Here is a 12,370-nt window from a genome sequence, read left to right on the forward strand (position 1 = left end):
ATAAATCTGGCCTTTCCCCTTATGAGCAACAGATGGGTTTTCCACAATGGCTCATTACCTCCTGGCTCGGCTCTGCTGCCAGAAATGAAATATAAAGTTATTTATGGATGGAGAATGATGCATAAGTCACTGTGGACTATTTTCTGCCATCCTTTTTCATTTATTTAGTGAGAGTTTTCTATTCCCCAAGATGAACAAGTTAGAGAAGATGGTGGCGTCCCTACTGGGAATGAAGATGGACGTCCCTTCAGCTTGGCTACTTTTCCTGATGGCTGCAGATCTCTGGGGTGATGCTGCATTTCCCACAAGAAATAGTAATTGGGATATTTCCATAGAGAAGACACCCATCCCTCAAAAGATTCTCCAGCCTCTGACAGGCCATCTCTGTGAAATTTGGTCAGTGGGGGCACAAGTCAGTGCCACTTAACTGCACGTGATACATTTGAGGAAAAAAGATAAATTGCTTTTTTAAGGAATGCCAATATTTCTCACCACTTGACATCTCAACCAGATAAAGATTATTCATCTGTCAGTTGGGGGAGAAAGACTGAGGGCCAGTCAAAAAGACTGCTATGCTAAGCATAAGTACACAGTAAAAAGATGAAACTCTATGAAGAAGAGAAGAGATGGGATAAGGATCTAGAAAGTAGCTCTGAGGGTAACGTTCTCAGACTTTGTGAATGTGAAGCAGGCTGTGCCATGTGCATAGACTCTGATTCAATCCAGTCCTGCCCTGGGCCATTCTTTAAGTGCTCTGTGCCTCAGTTTCTTCATCTCTAAAGGAAAATAAAAATAATAGGAATGATAGTATAAGGATTAAATAAATTAACATTTGCCAAGCACAGAAAATAGTGCCTACCATATAGTAGGTGTTACAGCTGTTTGTTACATAAAGGAATTCAACCCAGCAGTGGTTTTTAATTGCTTTGTTTTCTCATGTGCTTCAATGGGGCTGACAATTATAGGAATCTATTGCCCCTGAGACCACAGGAGTGGATACCTCATTCAAACTAAGTACTTTCTTAGGATTTTAAAAATGGGTACAAGAGAAAGATGCTCAGTCCTCTATTAAAATTTAGTTAAAAATTTAGATGCTTCCAGAAACCATGCACCTTGCACCATGTGACCTGATTAGCAATAGAAGAGATGAATCCAACACAGAGGAAGGCGGAGACAAGAGATAAGAAAGAGAGCCCTAAGCAGTGTTCCAGAGGCTGGTTTCATTGGTTTTTAAGAGAACTATATTCATGGTCTTGTTGCAGCTTGATTCCATGAATCAAAGTATTCCCCTTTCTGGGACAGGAGGAAGGACATAATTGGTTCAAATTAGGTTTCTGTCACTCACAACAAAAGACCAAAATGTACTGAAACAGAAACAAAACAAAAAAAAAAACTACTGGAAAATACAGTTTCCAGTTCCCTGTGCCATTCCCTTCTCCCACAACACATGTACGAAAGATATAGAGACGGGGAGGAGCAGGAAGAGTCAGAGGGGGAAGAAAACAGAGAGAGAGACAGAGACAGAGACAGAGAGAGAGAGAGAGATGGAGACAGAGAGAGAGAGAGAGAACCACCAGCACCATGAGGTATGGGAAGGGTGAAGGGTCATTTTAAGAAGTATATCTAGCAGAGAAGTAATCCTTTGTATTTCTATAGCCCAAGCATGAGAATAACAGAATCAGAAAATCCTAGAGCCAGGAATTACCTCATAGGTTTTATTCAGATTATGTGATTGCATTTCAAACTGTCTGGGTGTTAAATGAGCACAGGGAAACCACTTCTGACCTTGTCAGAAGCTCTATTGGTTTTAAAGCACTTACTCCTCATATTGAAGCAAATCTGACTTCACAAAGTATCTCCTCATCATTCCTAGCACGTCCCTCTGGAAAACATTAAGTTTCTTTTCTCATTCACATGAGAGGATTAAAATATTTAAACATAGTTTTTATTTTCTCATCAATTTTTTCTTCCTTGGGACAAACATCCCTTCCAGAACATTTTGGTGAATATTAATGAGTTATAAAGTTTAGGACACTTAAGAATCAGCAGGGTTAGTGAAAATAACGTTTGCTTGAAATATGACCAGTATTATACTAAAATGTGGCAAGGCTCATTGGAGCCTATCACCTGGAAAAAACCCAAAAGATCTTAGGCCTGGAACAGCCATTCAGAAAAATAGAGCATTGCACAGTTGCCCTTTCAGGTACTGATGACTACAGACCATGAAACCAGGAACTAATTTCTAAGACATGAATCCAATTTCCTTTTTTCTAGGTCAATTTCCTTTTGAATTGACACTAATTAAGACAGACATTATACTAAATGGCATTCTGTATTTGGAAAAAATGAGTTTTTATTTAGATTTTATTTTGCAGGGAATCTATTGAAATGCTACCTCCTTTACCTTTGAAACAGTTGTAAATGAAAAGAACACATTATTGAAATCCAGTTTCCCTGACTGAGAGGAGAAATTAAATACTAAAACATAGGAAACTTCTCTCTCCATCTCAAGTTTCAGTCCTGGAGGCCGGATTCTAGTTAGGATTTTACTCCTATTTATAAAGCAGAAGTAATAAAATAACTCTGGCTGGTCTTTAAAAGAGTATTGCAGTCGATAGAAAAGACAGGCCTCAGTTACAACTATTAAGATAAATAAAATGAGAGAAAAGGGAAAGAACAATTGCCTAGAGCAGCTATTGCAGTTAATACATTGTCACTATAATATTGGAGGCTATCGGAATTACCCCTAGACATCCTGGAAATCTTAACAGATTTCAAAATTTTTCTGAAAGACTGCATCTGAAACAATTAAAACACAGGTTAACTTTTGCCATCTTTTATTAAAACAGCAGTAGTTACATGTGAAGTTTGGAACACCCGAAAACATTGTATTTGGATCACATTGTGATCCAGAAACATTGTATTTGGCTTAACTTATTTTTATCAGTTAATCATTGCCACAAAAAGGCTGCTCAATTATAATCAGATACCATTGCACATCTCTATAAATGGTTAAAATTGTACAATCTGACAATATCAAGTGTTAGTGAGGATGTGGAGCAACTGGAACTCTCATACAATCCTGGAGATAATGCAGAATGGTATAGACACTTTGGGGAATAGCAGTTTCTTATATACTCTTGTATGATCCAGTGATTGTACTCTTAGGTATTTACTCCAAGCTAAGTGAAAATATGTTCATATCAAAAGTTGCACATAAGCATTTATAGCACCTTTATTTATATTGCCCCAAACTGAAAACAACCCATCATCCATAAGCTCCAGAATATATAAACAAACTGTGGTGCAGCCACACAATGGGATGCCATTTAGCAATTGTAAGGATAAATTACTGATAAGTGTAACAACACAAATTGATCCCAAATGGATTATTCTAAGTAAAGGCAGACACAAAAGGCTACATACTGTATGATTCTATCTATATGACAGTCTGGTAAAGGCAGAACTATAGAGACAGAGAGCAGATCAGGGATTGACAGTCACTGGGAGTAGTAGAGGGGACTGGCTGCTACACATAAATGAAGGAACCTTTGAGGTGATAAAAATGTTTTATGTCTTGTTTGTAGTGATGGTTAGATGCCTATATACATTTTTTTTCAGAATTTATAATATGGTATACCAAAAGAAAGAATCATCTTGCCTATAAATGATATCTTTGAAAACCACACCTATAAAGTTCTGCCCAATAAACCACTCCAAAAGGTAGTGGCTTAATATACCACTTGTCTAGGATATGTGGGTTGGCATTTAGGTTGTGGACTTGGCAGGATACAGATGTGGCAGTTCTGTTTCTTTCTACAGGCCTGCAGATTTGGGTCTGATCTGCAAGTCTCATCCTCCTTCGGCCTTCAGGATACCTAGGACATGTTCTTTTCATGCCAGCAGTAGAGGCACAACAGAATAAGCCTACCCACAGAAGAATATTTCAAGTGTTTGCTTGCATTACATCTGCTAAAACCCTTTGGCAAAAGGAAATCACGTGACTTAGCCCAGATTCAAGAGGTAAGAAAGTAATGTCCACTGCTAATGAGAAAGACCTGCATGGCAATGTGAAAATGAAGTGTTGGAATAATAACCTAGTCTTACTGAAGGCTCTTTACTGAATTACGATGTAATAATATATCCTTATGTTTCTTTAAGGATGGCAAGGAATAATATAAAATCATTTTTACTTTTTCTGTATTATTACTGTTAAATATTTGTCCTTTAGAATTTAGAGTAGAAACTGATACTCCGTTTTCTGAAAAATAATATAGTTGCTTTTACCAGGCAATTAAAAACCTATAATTCATTTTGATTTCTTTTCATATTGGTTACCAGGAAGCTCAAAGCCAATTTCACTGCTCAGTTGAGACAACCATAATATTCCATGTTCCTTGGATATTTCTTCTTGCTCTGCAAGATTCATAAGCTCTTTTTGGATCTTTTATGTATTTGTATTCGCCTTATTCTGTATGTACTTTTATTGCAAGTTCCTCAAATATATTTTGAAAATAGGCAGACATTTTGAAGAGGGAGGATCATAAATAAAGCAAAGAATATTGGCTAGGGAAGGGTAGAATATCTACACTCTATTTCCTTGGAAAATACTATGTGAACTTTAAGATCTCTTTGTGTCTTGATTTGTTAATCATTTTATAAGGCTAATTATGTCTCTCTCTACTTACTTTGTAATATAATGGAGAAAACATGTGAAATTACAATGCATTTTTTTTTGGCACAATGGACTCTGATTACAAGCCATTTTCATTAAATGAATACACAAGTGTGACTTTGGCTCCAGAGAAAGCCTACATTGTTCTATAAATGGAACAAAAGCCTACTTTTGATTTCTTGCAGTGGCTTTGCCTGCTGAGTGATTCAGGAGATTTGTAATAGGCAGGAGAAGGCTCAACTTCAGCTCACTTGTGCTTTCAAACCTGTACAGAAGGATGACAGCTCTTCAGTCTCTGACAGTTGTGAAATGAGCCGGTGGTCTCAGGCTGATTTTAACAATAAAGCTTGCCACAGTCCCAGCAAGATCCTGAGGGATTTACTGTGTCAAAGCCAAGACTGAAAAAAGTATAAGGATAAAGGAGATTGGCTGGCCACAGAGGGGCAGTTTCTAGGTCAATGAGTCATTGAAATGGTGTATACGACAACCCTTTGGTGAGAAGGTAGTGAGGGAACGCCAAGGTGAGCATAATTAGTTCTCTGACCTATTCCTACTCTGCCTTTGACCTACAGCGTAACACTGGGCAAATGTCACAACTGTTTTGAGTCTTTTTTTAAAATCATAAAAAGCAAGAAGAAAATGACTTAAATGGGCAATTATTTAGAATCTGTAGGTCATCTGAGCTATACGATTTGTAATCTACTTGAGATCAGAGGACAGGTTTGATTTAATCAAAGTTTTAAGACCTACATGTTTATAAGAAGCCTTGCATCACACAAAATTACCTAAAACTCAGTGTAAAGTTACACCTTGGAGCTAAAAGAGAGAGCACTGCACGAAGGGAAGTACCATTCTCTAGCTAGAAATCTGACCATTTAATCAACTAGAATTCCCCCTTTGTAGAGTGTCTATCAAAACCTAAACTTGTAACTGAATCCCTTAAATTGCGTATTAGAAGTGCTAATTGGCTGCTCCCTAACTGCCCCCACCCCACCCCCAGGCCCTCTCCATACATCCTGAATTAAAATTCTGAAGCTGGGGCCCTGCATGAAATTTTACTTTTAAACAAGTTTTGCAGCTGATACTAAAAGACAGTATCACGAGAAACACACTAAAGAGAGTCTACCTGAAGTCATGCTTCCCAAGCCTGAGTTCTTGCTTCCCCAGGTGCACCCAGCCACAGAATAAACATGGAGCATCATCACACTTTTTTCCTTCACTTTAAAAGTAATTTAGCTTGGCACAATTAAGATTTTTTGTTTTAAAGGATTGAATAAAATGGATAAGTAGGATGACCTTTTTTTCAGATAAAACAAGAGCCCACAAAGAAATATCTTTGCTTATCTTTCCAGGTATGCACCTTCATTTATTTTGCACTCTCCACCGCCTTTAAAAGGATTTAGTTGAAAAGTCTGAAGGGCACAAGCAAGGATTCTGAAGGAGAAGATAATGTCAGTGTTATAATAATTCTCCATGTATTTATTCTACAAACATTTATGGAGCACCCACTATATGGGAGGCACCTGGAGATTATAAGCTAAGTTACTCGCCTGAAAGGAGCCTAGAAAGGATTTCTAATATTCAGTGAACAGTATACTGTGGGAGCCCACAGCAAACAAGAGATTGATTCTGGCTGTGGGGAGGGGAATAGGGAAGTAGGGGATTTGGGTAGCTGTGCTGATGATAGGGGAAGTTCAGCTGAAGAAATGGCATTTATGCTGGGCTTTCAGAGATGGACAGATTTAGAGCAATAGTGATGGGAAGAATGTCTTGGACTGAAAAAACAGATATGTGCAAAGAAGAAATGGAAGGAAAACATTTATTAAGCACCTGCCCCCAAAGTTTCAGGTACTTCATTTATATATTAGTACCGCATAGTGACTCTTTGGGATTTAAAACTCAGTTTAAGTGATGTCCCTCTCAAAATGCTCTCTCCTAACATTTTTGCCCTTCACTTTTGCTACATTGTCTGCATTTTAAGTACTAAATTATAAGTAGGTTCATATTTATCTGTTATCTTAATCTAATAGATGTGGCTATTTATCATTTGAAGTACTCTATTCAGGAAAGCACATTCAAGGTGTGGGAGGTTAGCATTTAAAACTCTATTCAGAAACCCACTTTCCAGAGACTGCTACTACCATCTATTTATCTCAGATGAATATCAGGGTTGGGGTTGTAAATTTGCTTAATGTATATAAGATACTGTCTTTTATTGGTGAAAAAAATGGTGTTCTATATAAGTGAATTGATTGGCAATATTACACAGGCACCTCTGGCCTTGCATGGATCTAGCAAATTATGCCCAGCTAGGCTTATAGGCATGGTCATATATGTCATCATATTCAAGCAATTCTTTGCTCAAACAGACCTAGGTTAACTGAATCCCATGATTAGAGTGTTGTTGAGTGATTCTTTCACATAAAGGTGCTTGTCAGAGAAACTGAAAGGATGGAGCACTGAGACTTCATAGAGCTTGTGGAATATCTGGATGACCTATTTTTTTTTTTTTGCCAGCTTTCTAATAAATGTTGAAATGTTTGATAGACTAAGGTCTCAGGCTTGCTGTCTTTTTAACACATCACTTGATAATAATAAGATTGTAGGCCAAAAAAAAACAAAAACAAAAACAAAAAAACAAACCTATAGCCTTCACCTACTCTGACTATTGAAGGCTATAAACATTTACCAAAAAGAATTTAATAATTGTGAATAACTCGACAGATTTGGGGCGGTTTATAACAAAACCTTTCTTTGATTCAAATACGCCTTCTCTGTGCCCTCATATCTCCCTGTACAAACATTTCTTTTCTTTTTTTTTTTTTTGAGACGGAGTCTTGCTCTGTCGCCCGGGCTGGAGTGCAGTGGCCGGATCTCAGCTCACTGCAAGCTCCGCCTCCCGGGTTCACGCCATTCTCCTGCCTCAGCCTCCCAAGTGGCTTGGATTACAGGCGCCCGCCACCTCGCCCGGCTAGTTTTTTTTGTATTTTTTAGTAGAGACGGGGTTTCACCGTGTTCGCCAGGATGGTCTCGATCTCCGGACCTCGTGATCCGCCCGTCTCGGCCTCCCAAAGTGCTGGGATTACAGGCTTGAGCCACCGCGCCCGGCCACATTTCTAACACTTCACTGGAATTATAGGTTAACTCATCTGTCTCCTCCCCTTGGCAGTGAGTCTCCTGCTTTAGCAAAATGATCTAGTCAATTTCCCATGTGCACATATTTTGGTGCTTTTCGATAAATAAAAGTGGATACCTAAACTTCTGAAATGGGTGAGATTTAGCTATACCAGCTTTCCCCATCTTCACCCACAAAATTGTAATGGGCAGATATTTATTAATTATACATCTATTGATAAATAAGCAGTCACAAAAACAGTTCATGTAAACTGATCTAAAAACTCAATCAAATCTCATCTTTTTGTCTTTCAGGTGTTCTAACCTTCACTTTACATGGGGATGATTCAATTGAGAACACCCTGTTAATGAACAAAGGTAGAAGGCTATTCTTTCAGCAGGCATTTAGCAAATGGAATCCTCCAATTTTACAAAACCATTTAGAGCTTACCTCTTGGCATCATCCCTCCAGGAAAAGACCACACACTTCACTGTATTCCTAAGTCCTGTTCACGCAAGACTGGATAATAGCTCTAAATACTTTGCCCATAAAGTTCACCAATGCAAAACTGTTTCTAACATTCATCATGCCATCGAGATATTAGTTGCACAAGCAAAATCGAATTGCTGATATTCACCATGCTGATTTACAAACCTTTGGTCTTGGTTAAGAATAGCAGGCGTGCTTTACAATAGTGCTTCTAGAGAACAAGCTACACTGCCAGCTAAGCAAATCAGAAGTAAGCATCTTTGAATAGCATGTTATTTGCATCTGGGTTATAGCTTATCCAACCAGCATTCAGAGAATATCATTCTTTCTATGCTAAAGATATTTTAAAGAAAGTTACACATACTTTGAACCTGGCTACAGGGACCTTGATTAACCGGACTTTGTAGCCCCAGGACTCTGTGCAGTGGCGCCTAGTGAGGGCCCATTTCCTATTTGTTAAATTAACTAATAAAAAACTACATGGGTAAACAAATGAATCACACTGACACCTTTTAATTCTCAACGCTGTGTGATATATCACCAGTTTATAGATTAGAAAAATGACATCTGAAGAGACTAAGCAAATTTCTCAAGACCTGTCCACTTAGAGAACTGGTGTTCTGACCTAAGTCAGACTGCTGCCAGTCACAATCTCACCTGTTGGGAAGTTTATACGTTTCGCCAGCATACGTTTATCTCCCATCTGCACAGAGGTATGGAAATTCATGGTATATTTCAGAAACATAAATTTGGTTTGATACAATGGTAGGCTATAACAATGATAAATAGAAGATAATGTGAAGATAGATGGAATTTATCTGAGAGCCATAGACTTTGTTTTATAGGTAGTGGGTGATGCATCAAGCACTTTTTTGTTTTTAGTAGAATAATGTCTTAATTCCTGCTATGTTTTGATGGATCTAGGAATAGTTATTGAAATAATCTGAAGCAAAAAGAGGTAGAATGAAGTCCCAACAGAAAGCAAATGGCTAGGAGAATGCAAAAACCATAGATTGGAGAAAACCAAACATAAAAGAACAGAGTGCAGTGACTTGTAAAATGTGGGAAAATAGGGAGGGTGAGGACAGAAAGATACTTCAAATTGAATGTGTGAGTTACTGCAAAAATTAAAAATATAGATAGTGCCCAACATTAGCAAAAGCCTGCTGACTATCATCTAGGGAAATGTTTCCCAAATTCCATGCCAAGATGACATTTTCTTTAATTTACATCCTTCTGCTCAAAGACATGTATCCTGTGTTGAGTGATCAAGGATTCAACTTTCACAGCTCTGTGTTGAGTAGTCTGTCGTAGACTCTCAAAAGTTTAATTTTTAAAATGTTGTTAAAGATGTCACACAATTATACTAATAGTAAGCATATGCTAAACTTTTATTTAAGCTTATTAATGAGAACCAACAGGATGATAAAACTAGTTCAAAGGTAGATAAGATGAAATGAATGCGTAGTCATATATTACTTCAAAAGAAAAAATAAATGCATGTCGTTGAATGACAAAACACAAAATGATCAAGTAATATTTATAAGTTAAAACAAAAGCGGTTAATGTTCCATAGTATAATAAAACACAGCCTCTGTGGTTATCTTCTTTAATAGACCAAAGTAATTTGCATTGCTGTCAGGAAAAAACTTTTTGCGTACCTATGAGATAGAAATAATTGGCATCCATTTTTTTAAATTAATATATTACAGAATTGTAACTTTACCAAGCTATCATATATCATGTGTGTATGTGTGTGTGTGTGTGTGTGTGTGTGTGTGTGTGTGTATATATATATGTTCTAATTAACAGTAATAGTAGTCTACACTCCTCTGGAGAATCAAGTCATCGTTAGGCAATCTTGATGCAACAGCATAACATCAAAGATCACAATAAGCTTTTTGTTTTACTACCAAACTTTAGATAATTGTCTTCATGGGACATTCATTTTGCCTGCCTACCAGTCACAATTTTCTGGAAACTGTATCTTTCCCTTGATTCCATCCATGTGCCTTCTGGACAGATCACTTTGTCAGTGAAATATAGGGTGGTCCTTATCCCAAGGCTGAGAAAATGACTCAGAAGAGGGCTAGAGGATTTGAGGTTACTGTTTTTCAACTTCTCTCACTTCACTCAGAATTTGCCAAATGGAGTGAAATCATGTGAGGTGTGTTGTTTACATTTTGTCAAATTATAATTTGTTAAACTGGATTTTTGGGTAGTGATTGTAGTAAAAATAAATTACTTGAATAAATTGGATAGTCAAACTATTTTGTACTGTCAAATATGCACATAGGGATTGACAACTTTGTATCCAAAAAGGATTCTATATAATGCCATATCATACAATAAATTTTTATGTTAAAATTTTTGTCTTCACTTTTTATTAACATATCTTTTATATGCCAAGGTGTAACCAATAATTTTTCTTTTTGAAAGAGACTCTGTTATTCCAAGATTATATCCTACCTTTTTATGTTAAAATGCTTTGTGTGTGCATATCTGTGTGTGTGTGTGTGTGTGTGTGTGTGTGTGTGCACATGAGCAATGGTGATCAAGATGATAGATGTTTTTGTTGGTTTTATTTCATTCTTTCCAAATTCTTTTTATTATTATTCTAATTACTTTTTGTTATCTTCTACCAGAAGGAAGGTTTTATTTCATTATGTTCTTACCAAGAAAAATAAAAGTGGGTAACCAAATATCTGTTCCTTATTTTCTTATTTGTTTCTTTGCTTGGTTAGAGGTAACTTTCTCAAGAAAGCCAAGTCTGAAAATTATTCTAGAAAACCTCAGAGAATCAAGACTTGTTAATGATTCCCATTGTTCATAGCTCATCTCCAAACCTTGCAATTTTAGAAAGTAGAATTGTTTTTTCTTTTCTTTTTTTTTTTTTTATTATACTTTAAGTCCTAGGGTACATGTACACAACAAGCAAGTTTGTTATATATGTATACATGTGCCATGTTGGTGTGCTGTACCCATTAACTCGTCATTTACATTAGGTATATCTCCTAATGCTATCCCTCCCCTCTGTCCTCTCCCCACAATAGGCCCTGGTGTGTGATGTTCCCCTTCCTGTGTCCAAGTCATCTCATTGTTCAATTCTCACCTATGAGTGAGAACATGCGGTGTTTGGTTTTCTGTTCTTGCAATAGTTTGCTGAGAATGATGGTTTCCAGCTGCATCCACGTCCCTACAAATGACACAAACTCATCCTTTTTAATGGCTGCATAGTATTCCATGGTGTATATTAGAATTATTTTTTCATGTAGGCTAGTTTATTAAGGGTTCACTCACAGTAACTAAGATTAACGTGTAAAACCAAATTTAGGATGTAGAACAAAAATCCTGATTGATTAAATTAAATTTTAATTTTAATTGAGGAGGGGATGGCGTAATTAAGTTCAATACTTCTTCCTGCTCCCCGTCACCCCACCCCAGTTGCGAAGTAACAATCAGAATGGCTGGTTAGTATGTAAGCAGAACACAAGGGACATTGGTTCTGAGATTCAAGGACTCGATTTGTTAATAGCTTAAGGCTTGCCACTGGGACTCAGAGTGCTGTGCCAGGGAATCTTCTCTCTTGGACAATGATTGGGTAGACATGGCAAAATTCTATATCTATGTGACCTTTATTGGCTATCAGGGTAAGGAAACCTCTTTTTCAATAACACATCTTTCTTTTCCCATGGGTGTAATACTTTCCATCAGGGGTTTATTTCCAGAAATCATGTACCTTGCTAAATGAAAGGGGCTTGATTACTAATGAAGAAGTAAGGAACGGATATTGGAAGAAAACCAGTGCTATTTGACACACTTAGATAATTATAATTGTATTATTCATTTTTAGAGACAGAGTCTCACTCTGTTCCTCAGGCTTTAGTGCAGTGGCATGAGTGATGACAGCTCACTGCAGCATGAACTCCTGGGCTCAAGCAATCATTCTGCCTCAGCCTCACAAGTAGCTTTGCCCACCTATAATCGTTACAGTTCCACAGTTAATACTATTGGGCTGCCTTTACTTATCAGGGATTCCATCAAATCTTCCATGTATTTTTTTCACAGTTATTCCTTAGAAAATCTGTGAG

Source organism: Colobus angolensis, unplaced genomic scaffold (assembly GCF_000951035.1).
Source record: "Colobus angolensis palliatus isolate OR3802 unplaced genomic scaffold, Cang.pa_1.0 Scaffold56, whole genome shotgun sequence".
Classification (NCBI taxonomy): Eukaryota; Metazoa; Chordata; class Mammalia; order Primates; family Cercopithecidae; genus Colobus; species Colobus angolensis.